This window comes from Peromyscus californicus, unplaced genomic scaffold, assembly GCF_007827085.1.
Source record: "Peromyscus californicus insignis strain IS unplaced genomic scaffold, ASM782708v3 Scaffold_12__1_contigs__length_115047231, whole genome shotgun sequence".
NCBI lineage: Eukaryota > Metazoa > Chordata > Mammalia > Rodentia > Cricetidae > Peromyscus > Peromyscus californicus.
The window spans coordinates 41,800,768-41,812,986 of record NW_026294413.1 but is presented as its reverse complement, the minus strand read 5'-3'; positions in this window follow the sequence as shown (position 1 = coordinate 41,812,986).

Here is a 12,219-nt window from a genome sequence, read left to right as displayed (position 1 = left end):
CTCCTTGGGATTAAAGGCTTGCTTTCTGGGATTAAAGGCATGTGTCACCATGCCTGGCTGTTTCCAATGTGGCCTTGAACTCATAGAGATCCAGAGGGATTTCTGTCTCTGGAATGCTAGGATTAAATGCGTGAGTGCCACCATTTTCTAGCCTCTGTATCTAGTGGCTGTCTGTTCACTGACCCCAGATAAATTTATTAGGGTACACAATATTTTGGTGAATACAATACCACCATAAAAGTTAGATCTCAAGCAGTTAGAAAGTGTTTTTACAAACAACTGCCTCAATGAACAGATTAACATATCAGAATTATACAGAACAGTGTGCATTGGAAATGATTGACAGGCAATGATTTTAAGCTCAACTGCAATATTGTATAGTCATGCACAAAACTATAGGGGCCGGATGCAGCTCAAATTTAGTACTTAGAACCTCTATCAATAGAAATGTCACCATGAGGATTTTTGCCGATTATTACCTTTACTCATCCAGCATGATTAGAATGTGAAAGAGAAGATTTGTAATTTTCTTAACAAGATTGGCTATTTATAGTGGAGTACTTCAAAAACATACACAAAACAGTCTTAAACATAATCTGAATAATCAGTGGGCATTATATGTTGGTTTTGGGAACTGGGAGCAGAGCCAACTGGGGTGGAATTTTAATAAGTGCTTTGCTGCTGCCTTCACTGTTTACTTTAAGCAAGGAACTGGATTGACAGTCTCCGAGATCAAAATCTTTTTATCAACTGAGCAGATAATGTGTTACACCAGAAATTTCCCATCTGCCCAAAGCCCTGCTTTAGAGAGTTTCGCAACGAAGGATGAGAGGATTTTTTCAAGCTCTTTGCCTTCTTCATTCTCATGAGAGACTTCCTCATTCAGTGGCATTCACATAGGCAAAAATGGTTTTGAATTAACAAAGCCACATAGATTCCATGACCTTTAGGCATTTTTCACTACTGACAGAATCATATTTGTAAATCATCATATTTTGAATCTACTATGTATCTGCAACCTAAAAAAATATTTGTAAGCTTGTATTCCCACTGTGCTAATAAAGTTTAGAATAGAGACAATTCCCTAAAATCATATGGAAAATTACTAGTAGTGCTCAAATAAATATTCATAGATTCTGGTTATAAAATATAACAATAAGCTAGGAAATTGATATTGCATTTGTAGGGTTTTATCATGCATATTAACCACATTTAATCTGTTCATGAAAACTATGACAATATGTGCTTAACTGAAGGTGAATCAGAAGAGAAATTAAAATTCAAAAGCTGAAAGATACCATTTATATTACATAGAATTTAACAATATAACATATATAAATTACATACAATTTAACAAAGTATGTATTATAGTATTGATAATTTATCACAATTTCTCTTTTCTATTTTTTACTGTCAAATAAGACAAATGTACCACTCTTTAAATTAAATGAAATAAAGTAACAATGCTATTTGTACTATAGAGGTAAAAAAAAAAAAGGCAAGCCCAAAAGAAGCACAATATTTAGGGTGTTTTTTTAAAACCTGTAAGTCATTCAACCTTGGTTTAACCTTGATGTTATTCTAAGGTCTATCTGAACACAGCATGGTGCCTTATTCAGAGAGTAAAGCATACTGTCAGAAGTCAAACAAATAGATTGGTTTGTGTGTGTGTGTGTGTGTGTGTGTGTGTGTGTGTGTGTGTGTGTGTGTGCTCATTTGTGCAGGCTTATACCCACATGTATGTGTGTGTGTGTGTGGATATCAGACTTCAACAGAGGGTGTGTTTCCTGACTTCTTTTTTTCCCTTGCCAGGGTTGCAGGTACATTCTTTGCTATCCTTTATATATAGGTTCTAACAATATGACTTTATTCTTTTATATATAGGTTCTGATAATGTAACTTTGTTTCTTTATGCTTAGACAACAAGTACAATACCCACTAAACTTTTTCCTCATCTCAGATTTATTTTTAAGTCTTCATATTAAATAATTTGTATAATCATTCAGTGTACATAAGTTGTTGAAAGTAACTCATTTATTCTTTATAGAAAATTCTTAAAAAGTCGGGCTTTACATTTGAAACTGGACACTAATACTTTCATAACAAAAAAATTAGATTGATTGGTTTCAGTTTCAATATAAGTTCATAATGTCACTTTAGATATAGTTTGCAAATGGCCAGATTGTTTCCTGATCTGTCTTCTGTACTTGTCAGAGCATATCTATGCAATGTTGAACAGACAATAGGAAGCAGGTGGAAGTTCAATGGCAAAAGAGGATGAACGGCAGTGAACACAGGAAATGAAAAGGATCTAATTTCCAAACAGTGAAAATGCTATGTCAAGTGCTGTGTGTTCTCCAAGAACAACAGTCACATCTATGAGCACTGTGCTTCATTTGTAAACCTATGCCTCATGCTGTCATTGTGGGAAAGTCATCATCTCCATGAAAGCACAAATAGGCCCAGTAATTTTCACAATCACTATAACTTTAATGCCCATGTTATATGCTAACCATCTTATTAATGTTGATCTCCATTACCTCATTTCCTTTGAAAGTCTATCTTCTATTCAGGTGACTATCACAGTTGTTGTTAAGATCAGTTTTCTAGTATATTAACTAATCCAGAAATAATATTGAAACTCGAGAGCCTTGTACGACTTAGTCTCAGGTTATAAGGAACCAGGTACGGACCACCAAAACTGCTTGTCAAAAGTGAAGCTGAACAACAAAGATTTCAAAGAGCAGATGTCAGGGAATGATGGTACCTGTGGCCTTTTCCTATTGTTTGCACATAAAGTTCTTTTGAGATGAATTCATTCTTTGAATGACTTACTACTTCAACCACTAGACTTTTAGTCTGTGGCCTGCGTTCTGCAATGCTTGCTAAAGAATGAGTATATACATGTATAAATATATACATATTAATACACATAAATATGAACAGATAGATGCCAGCTGTGAAAATGAACTGTGTTTAGTTTGCAGGTAATTGGCAGCAAGTTTTTACAAGTGTAACAATGTACTTTTCAGGAGTGAGACACAGATCACAATTGGGACACTAGTTCAATGTCTATCACAGCCAGAGAGCCACTGCTAATGTGTTCTCTACTCTCTTGCCCTTTATAATAATGTAGTTAACCTCTGTGATCACCAGGATGCATGTGCATACAATATTCAATCGCTTTAAGGGTCACTAATTATAGTTTTCTGTCATATATTTATTCGACCTTACGAGAGCACTCCTGTTTGACAAGAAAATCTCCAGAACCCTAGATGGGCAAAAGGGACATGTGATTTAAGATGACAGCAAAATGACACAGGCAAATCTTTCATGCTTTTTTAGGAAGATGAAGAATTCTATTTTACAATTTATCCAAAGTATATGAAGAAAAAAATGGAGATCTTATAATTACATTGGTACTTGTAGAATATTTTGGCCCACTTTTACCAGATATTCAGTCAATAAACATTGTAACTCTCTCATTGATTTTTGTATTTTATATTTTTATTGAAATGGTCTTACTGCCCTGCAAAATAGGAATCTGACTAATTTTCAAAAAACAATTTGAAGTATTGTGTTTATGGGAATTTTGGTATAGAGTGAAGATATTTCTTCTAAGGCATCCTGTGTTTCCATCATTCCCTGGTGAGTGGAAAGATTCCCTGAAAAACAGAATTCTAGGACTTAGCTACTATTCAGATTTTATAAGTTATAATTTTAATTTTCTTTTCTGATACAAGTATAGATATTTGAAATCATTAATCTCTCTTCCTTTTTCCTTCAATTCTCTTTTCTTTCTTTCTTTCTTTCTTTCTTTCTTTCTTTCTTTCTTTCTTTCTTTCTTTCTTTCTTTCCTTCCTTCCTTCCTTCCTTCCTTCCTTCCTTCCTTCCTTCCTTCTTTCTTTCTTTCTTTCTTTCTTTCTTTCTTTCTTTCTTTCTTTCTTTCTTTCATTGTCTCTTCACACATGTTGTCACTCTATGTCACAGAGAGTCTTTAAACTCATTGTGAAATCCTAGCCAGGGTTTGAACTCTGGGGAATCATCCTACCTCCTCTCTCTGTCTCTGTCTCTCTCCCTCTCTAACTCTCTTTTCTCCCTCTCTCCCTTCAGGCACTCGTGGAAGTCAATGTGGAGGTCAAATGATAACTTGAAGGAGGCAGTTGTCTCTTCCCTTCCACAATGTCCACCTTAGTTATTGAACATAAGTCACCAGTTTTGACAGGAAGTCAAAACTCACCAGCCTAATTAATTATTTTTTGATTTAATGATAATTAATTTGTGATACAGCAACACAGCACAATTTTTATTTTTCAAAATGAATGATTTCTTAATATTTTCACTATTCTTTTAAACAATGCAATCAGTCTTAGGGAAATCATTATGATTGTGTAACCATGTGCCATTAGATTATGGTAGGCATTGTTTGAGCAATGATTATTATGCCTTTAAATTCTCTTAAAATGTGTGAAAAAATGTAAGTTGATATCTAGACAGTATAATGCCTGGAGACTGAGCCTGTGTTCTTGCACATCTTTTCTGTGCAGTGTCTATCTAATTAAATTATGAATGCCATCAAGGAACATTTGATGAAATTTTTTTCATTAACACAACCAATATTTATTTATTGTATCCTATGTTGCAACCTCAAATACGGTTGTGAAAGATATACATATGTATTCATTGTATTGAATACATTTACACTTCACATAAAATGTTAATGATGCACAGGTATTTAATAAAAAATCTGAAAATTTCATTTTACAGAAAGCAAGAAGAATTTGAAGTATAACATAGAAAACAAAAAGTGTCTTTGGTTCCAGTTTTCTAATTTAGCCTCATGAACTATAGGAAACCACAGGACTAATGTTTTAGATCCTGACAAAATAAACAATATTTTTAATGCATAATTTTCTAAACTATTTAGCATATTGTTCTTATGGGTAAATAAGTTATAGGATAAAATTTATTCATTTTTCTCTTGAGTTGGCTTCAGGTTTGATTGACACTTCTATAGAAAATGTTGAATGAAAATTCAGTACACTCTGTGTTCCTGCTTCCTAATTCATACCATCATTTTCTTTACAACTGCTCCCAACCCTTCTACTCATTTCTTCTTAGCTCACCCACACTTTTTTACTCTCAGTAGAAATAGTTTTTCCTTTTCATATATCTCAAACAGATTATTTATTATGCAAAATGTATTTATCACCTTTTCATCTGTAAAGTAAACAGAAATTATTTCACTGTATTTAGTTATATCAAGATGGTTTATTTATAAACATTCCTACTAGTTTATATGTAGCTCTTTTAAACTTTTATTTTTTACTATTCTGGAGTAAAAGTATGCATAGTTATAACAAAACCAAGCATATGAACTTCCCTATTATTTTAAACCTTGATCTGTATGTGTGGCAGGGTGTTTGCATAGAGGCCAGGGGAGAAAGAAAGGATTCTTGCTTTATCAATCTGTACTATATTTCTTTGAGACAGAATGAACATGAAGCTAAACTGACAGAAAGATAGCTCTAGAGGTCATCTGCTATCTCTTGCTTAGGGATTTAGGGTTACAGGGGTGTACATGGTTTTCTATGTGCGAGTTTAGAATTCAAACTTAGGTTCTAATGCTTTAATAGTGTGTGTTCTGGAACACTGAGTCATTTTTCCAGCTCTTCTGATCATCATTCAAGTTACAACTTAGAAATTATATTTCCCACCTTTGCCTAGACATCTCCACATGTACATCTTACTGTCTAAATCTAAGTAAGCATGATTGAAAACCTTGCCTGAATTATCCAAACTGCTCTATCCTACACAAGTACTATGTCAATCACTATAACCTGCATGCTCATATTTAAAGGGGATGGACAACTGAAGATATCTCTTAGCTAATCTTTTCCTGAAATTGTATGTTTTTTAAATCTAGGTAGGTATCAGGCTTCATGTGTAGTGGGCTTTAACTTGATGTCTTGATTTGTCATTTTTAGTGATGCTGGAAAATGATTATTTCTAGGGCACCTGGGAGATGTTTGTGCAACCAAGACACAACCATTCATTATGAGCCATTGCTTTCCTGTATTAATATAAGTAATGTTCATGTTTTTGTCTCAGTATTGAGATTTTTGGATAAATCTCCATTGCTCAGGATGAACTTGGAATTTCTTGTTGTGAAGATTTTTTATAAATATTTTTATTTTATAATTAATTTAATTTTACATATCAGCCACAGATTTCCATGTCCTTCCTCCTCCCACCCCCCAACTTTCCCCCCATTCCCACCTCCTCCAAGACAAGTTCTGCCCTGGGGAGTCAGCCCAGCCTGGTAGATTCAGTTGAGGCAGGTCCAGTCCCCTCCTCCCTACACCAAGGCTGACTAAAGTGTCTCAGCATAGGCCCTAGGTTCCAAAAAGCCAGCTCATGCACTAAGGACAGGTCCTGGTTCCACTGCCTGGGGGCCTCCTAAACAGTTAAAGCTATTCAACTGTCTCACTTATCCAGAGGGCCTGGTCCAGTTCCATTGGGGCTCCTCAGCTATTGGTTCATAGTTCATGTGTTTCCACTAGTTTGGCTATTTGTCTTTGTGCTTTTCCCAATCCTGGTTTCAATATCTCTTGCTCATATAATCCCTCCTCTCTCTCGCCGATTGGAATCCAGGAGCTTAAGCCTTTTTTTTCTTTATTTTTGGTTTGGTTATGTATGCATTCATGGAAACTTTCTTGCCAACTAACAATGCTCAGAATGCAGAATATCTTCATTCCTTCCAGAGGCCACTAACATTTTCTAACATTTACTCTTTTAATCAAATGTCACTGCTTTGGGGGGAAGGGAGTCTTTAAATAAAATTATAAGCCAACAAATAAAAGTTACATGTGCAAATGATTGAAATATCCCATAATCCAAATAATTTCTGCTTAATTTTTGAAAATTTGTACCAGATTTTCTTGAGAGCTATCACTCAGTTTTTCAGTGAAATTGAATGTACAAAGCATAACAGCACTGATTTGAGCTTCTTGGCCTTAAAGTACCTAGATCACTGCTTTATTAAATCTTCGTAAACAGATTCTTGACTATAATAAATGTTTAATGAACTATACCGTGAAAACAAAGCTATTTCCATGTTGTCATTTGGAGAACACAGACCCATTCACATTCCTGTGTCTATAGACTTTTAAGTCTTCAGAATCAGTGTGAGAAAACTACTTAAACTTGAACACATGATATTCCAAAATATTTCCCCCAAATGAATACAGTTTTGGACCTTTATTTGGGTAGTGCATTCAATGTGTGAAGATAGTTCAGCTGGAACCTCTGATGAAGTTCTCTCTATTGAAAACAAACAAATATTTAGGATAACTAACTGAGCCAGGCAAGCGTTTTCATGATTATTACAATAGATACATTAGATACAGGGATTGCTATGTTGAGCTCATGTTCATTTTTTATTTTTTGGCTTTTTCATTGTTTACTAATTAAAGAATCAAAACTTGGCTCAATTTAAGGAAGATAAATTCAATAGGCAAAGACTAAAGAAGCAGTAATTGGAATTTGTTTTTGCTGGTTTGTTTTCAGTACATCTCTACCACAGTTCTCCCTGCCCCCCTGTTCCCACTCACTGCCCCCCCCCACTTAGCCCTCTCCCCCAGATCTACTCCCCCTCTCCTTTCCCTTCTAAAAGGAGCAGGCCTCCCAGAGATATAACACATGAGGAACACAGCATCAAAATATATACTAAGACAAGGCATATTGAGGCTGGGATAACCAACCCAGGAGGAGGAAAAAAGTAACAAGAGCAGATAATAGTCAGAGACAGCCCGTTATCACTGTCTGGAGTCCCACAAAAACGCCAATCTAGCAACCATAGCATGTAGGCAGAGGATTTAGTGTAGACCCATATAAGCTCCATGACTACCATGACTATTGCTTCAATCTCTGTTGTCCCCGCTATGCCTTTTCTTAGTTGAAGTCTGTGGGACATGTTCTACTGGTATCCTCAACCCCTCTGGCTCCCACAATTCCTCCTCTCCCTTTTCTGTGGATTTCCCTGAGTTCCAAAAAGAGGGACCTAATGAAAGTCTGCTCTCTCTCTCTCTCTGCCTAATTTGGCTGTGGGCCTCTGCACCAGCTCCTATCAGTGGACAGGCAGAAGTCTTTCTGATGATATTAGGCTAGGCACCAATCTGTGAGTACAGTTAATATTATTAGGAATCATTCTATTGATTTTTTTCCTATCCTAGGTCTCTGGGCTATCCAGATCATCCTCATCTGAGGTGTGTCAGGCATGGGCTCCCTCTCTTGGTATGGGCTTCAAATTAGACCAGTCATTGGTTGTCCATTCCTACAAGTTCTATGCCTTCATTGCCCCAGCACATCTTACAGGTAGCATAGAATGTAGGTCTAACGTTTTGTAGCTGAGTTGTTGTGGTAGTTTGAATGTAGTTGTCCCCTATAATCTCATAGGGAGTGGCCCTATTAGGAAGTTTGGCTTTGTTGGAGTGGGTAAGGTCTTGTTGGAGGAAGTATGTCACTCTGGGGGTGACATTTGAGACCTCATATATGCCAAACCACACCCAGTGCCTCAGTCCACTTCCTGTTTTCTTCTGATCAAAAAGTAGCCAGCATCATGTCTGCATGCTGTCATGTCATGATGATAATGGACTGAACCTCTGAACTGTAAGCAACCATCTCAGTTAAATGTTTTCCTTTATAAGAGTTGCTATGGTCATGGTGTTATCTCTTCACAGCAATAAATACCCTACATCAGACAGTTGTCCTGGTCTCACTGCTGGAAGCCTTCCCTTGCCTGGTTACAGAGGATGGGTGGTTCACACTCTGTACCTTCTATTACTTGGAGTACTTACTAGGTTCACCCTCATAGAATCCTGGGAATTTCTACTGCACTATATTTTCACATTCTCTCTCTCTCTCTCTCTCTCTCTCTCTCTCTCTCTCTCTCTCTCTCTCTCTCTCTCTTTCTGTCATACACACACACACACACACACACACACACACACACACACACTCAAATGCCTTCCAATTTCACTCATCTCTCGCCATACTATCTCCCTCCAATTCCTACTCCCACACCTGGTACCTCCTGGTCCCATTCCTACCTGTCCATAGTCAACTCCATGGTATCTATTATATTTCCCCCTCCCAAGGAGATCCATGAATCCTCCTAGAACATTCCTTGTTGGTTAGACTTTTGAGTTCTTTTTATGTAGCAAGATTATTATTTACTTAAGAGTCATTATCCACTTGTACATGAATACATATTATGTTTGTCATTATGGGTCTGGGTTACCTCACTCAGAATGATCTTTTCTAGTTCTTCCATTTGTTTGCAAATTTCATGATGTCTTTGTTTTTAACAGCAGAGTAATGTTGCATTGTGTAAATGCACCAGGTTTTCTTTATCCATGCTATGGTTGAGGAACATCTAGGCTGTTTCCACTTTCTAGATGTCGTAAATAAAGCCAGCATGAACATAGTTCAACAAGTGTCCTTGTGGTAGGATGGAGTGTCCTTTGGGTATACACCCAAAAGTTGTATAGCTGGGCCTTGAGGTAGTTTAATAACCAGTTTTCTGAGGAATTGCCATATTGATTTCTATAGTGGTAGTACAAGTTTGCACTCCCACTAGCAATAGAGAAATGTCCCTCTTGCTACACATCTTTACCCTCATGATCTGTCACTTGTGTTATTGATCTTAGTCATTCTAACAGGTGTAAAATGGAATCTCAAAGTATTTTGATTTGTATTTCATTGATGGCTATGGATATTGTACATTTCTTTAGGTGTTTCTCAGCCATTTGAATTTTCTCTGTTAGGAATTCTCTGTTTATGTCTGCAAAACATTTTGAATTGGATTATATATCTTATTGATATCTAGTTTCTTCAGTGATATATATATAATAAATATATTATATTTTATATTATATATATTATAAATATATATATAATAAAAGCCCTCTGTCATATCTGGAATTGGTGAAAATATTTTCCCAAAATGTAGATTGACATTTTGTTCTATTGATGGTGTCTTTTGCCTTACAGAAGATTTTCAATTTCATGAGGTTCCATTTATTAATTGCTAATCTTAGTGTCTGTGCTATCAGTGTTCTGTTCAGGAAGCTATCTCCTGTGCCAATGTGTTCAAGGCTATTTCCCACTTTTTCCCCCTCAGGTTCAGTGTATTTGGTTATCTATTGAGGCAATGGCTATCTTATCCAATGCAATCTACAGATTCAACCCAATCCCCATGAAAATTCCAACACAAATCTTTACAGACCTTTAAAGACAATACTAAACTTCATATGGAAAAACTAAAAAAAATAAGAAATAAGCAAACAACAAAAATAATGATAGCTAAATCAATCCTGAAAAATAGAAGAAATTCCAGTGATATCACAATCCCTGATTTCAGGCTCTACTACAGAGCTATAGTGGAAAAAAATGGGATTATCATAAAAGTAGACATGTTGATCAATGGAATCATATTAAAAAAAAAACCAGACATAACTCCACACACTTATGGACATCTGATTTTTGATAAAGAAGCCAGAAAGACACATAGAGAAAGAAAAAAAGGCACTTTCAACAAATCTGCTGGTCTAATTGGATGTTGGCATGCAGAAGAATGCAAACAGATTTATATTTATCACCCTTCACAAAATTCAAGGCAAGCTGGATCAAATAGCTCAACACAGAGCCAGTGAGTTGAATGTCACTGAGGGAAAAGAAATGTGGGGATTCTTTCTGGATTCCTTTAAGAGAATTATTGTTGAGCACAGGACAAAATGGTGAGACAGAAAGAAACACAACTGAGAAATCTGATTGGCTAGCAGATGTTGGAGATTTTCTCTCAACTCAGCTGGATTCTTGTGAACTAGTAGAAAGGGATCATAAAGACTGAGAAGAACCTGAATGATGTTAGGTCAGGGGTAGAGTGTGTGTCATATTTATTTTGGTCATGATATCCTTTGTAATAATAGTTACTTTTCAATATAAGTTGGGGTAAAATGAAATTAAATTACAATTTTTTGTGGTCTTCTTGCAAGCACAAACATTTCCAAGTATAAGAGCAAACAGTTCTTAGTGGGGAATTAGCAGATAACCTCTATATCAAGGAACAATCAGACAGGACAAATTTTCAAAGATATCAAATTTTAAATATCCATCTCCATTTATAGTTGTAAATGGTTATGTCTAAATGCATTGCTAGCTATTATTTATTTTACAGAACTGTCAGTGCTAAACAATGGACACAAGTCTCTCTAAATAAAGGAATCTCTAACTGGGTACACTTCTGCTGTAGAATAATCCTCTGTACACTATGAATATGTTTTACTCTTATTGGTTAATAAAAAATCTGACAGGCTAGTAGCTGGGCAGGAAGTTAGGGGGGAAAGCCAAACTGAGAATGATGAGAAGGAAGGAAGAGTCAGAGGAGATGCCAACCAGCTTCTAAGTAAGCAGGGTGTGTAGAGAATGAGATAATAAGCCATGAGACATTTGGCAAAGCATAAAAAAAGGGTTAATTTACATGTATGAGTTAGATAGTAACTGAGCTATTAACTGATCATTTGTAAATTATACATATTATATTATATTATATTATATTATATTATATTATATTATATTATATTATATTATATTATATTATATTATTTGTAAATGATAAGTCTCTGTGTGGTAATTAGGAAGCAACTGCCAGGACAGGAGGCAAGCAGTCAAAACAGGAAAACAAACTACATATGGCATTCCAATGTATGGCCAAATTTTTCACATAAAACCTGACAATGCTTAAAAAAGAATTCTAGACACATAAGAACAGAGTCAAGCACAGCTTCTTGGTAGCTGCCTTTTCTCTGGTGGGCTCTGTTTGCTGGCTGTGAGCAGAGGCATGAATCCTTTAAAAGATGGCTGCCAGGCTAGGTACTAGTAGCAAAAATTGGTGGCTCTGTTCGTAGGCCCTACTACCAAACACTTAAATGGTGCTTATTAACAGCTGACTGCATGCTACTTAGTGGCGACATGGGCCCAGAAATTTCCCAGAGTAGGGACAGTAAACATGGTTGCCAGAGTTGGCAGTAAATGTACCTCCACCATGAGACTAGACTCTCAGGGAACCAAGGGGCAGGAGCTGGCAACAGCAGGACATGATATAAATTATACAGCAGGACTTTTTCTCACACAGACAGAAAATGATACAGATGCACA